This window comes from Echinops telfairi, unplaced genomic scaffold, assembly GCF_000313985.2.
Source record: "Echinops telfairi isolate 266 unplaced genomic scaffold, ASM31398v2 ScPeMD7_30;HRSCAF=105, whole genome shotgun sequence".
NCBI classification, from domain to species: domain Eukaryota; kingdom Metazoa; phylum Chordata; class Mammalia; order Afrosoricida; family Tenrecidae; genus Echinops; species Echinops telfairi.
The window spans coordinates 2,309,813-2,310,806 of record NW_022103927.1 but is presented as its reverse complement, the minus strand read 5'-3'; positions in this window follow the sequence as shown (position 1 = coordinate 2,310,806).

The window sequence follows — 994 nt, the reverse complement described above, 5'->3', positions numbered from 1 at the left end:
TCTGTCTTTTTCAGAGAGTGGTGTATTAAAGTCACCAACTATAATTGTTGAGCCTGTGATCTCTTTTTTCATCTTTTTGAGTGTTTGATTCACAATTTCGCTGGTATCTCTTTAGGTGCATATATGTTTATTATGCTCATTGGTTCTTGGTCTATTGTTTCCTTGAGCACTATATAGTGCCCCTCATTGTCTCTTGTTATGGCCTGTATCTTGAAGTCAATTTGGTCTGATATTATGATTGCTACCCCTGCTTTTTTTTTTTTCATTACCATTTGCTTGGTATATTTTTCTCCATCTCTTAATTCTCAACTTGTTTTTGTCCACAAGCTTGAGATGAGTCTCACGGAGGCAGCAGATCAATGGGTTATGTTTCCTCAGCCAGTCTGTTAGCCTCTGTCTTTTAATGCTTGAGTTCAGGCCATTGATATTCAGTGTTATTATATCTATTGTGGACTCTGTGATGTCATCTTGTACCTTTTGTGTTGGGTATTTTCCTATCTACCTATCTTATCCGCTTGTGCTGTGTGTGTGGTTTATGTTTGCCTTATTTCCACTATTGAGTTGATGCTATCCTGGGGGATGTTTCCTCTTTGTCGTCCTATGGGTGGAATTCTATGTGATGGTCTCTTATTTGCCCTCAGTGAGTGTTTATCTTCTGCCCATAATGGACTGTCAAAGATCTTTTGTAGGGCTGGTTTATTTTTGTGTATTCTTTGAGGTTGCCCTTGTCTGGGAAGACTTTTACTTCGCCATCTATCTTAATAGATAACTTGGCTGGGTAAATTATTCTTGGGTTTGCATTGTTTTCCCTCAGTTTTTGGAATATGCTACTCCATCCCCTCCTCTCCTTCATCATTTCTGCTGATAGGTCTGAACATACTCTTATTGGGGTACCTTTATACATGACTGTTTGCTTTTCCTAGCTGCTTTTATGATCCTCTCCTTTTCCTCAAAGTTGGATAATTTGACAATTATGTGTCTTGGTGACTTCTTC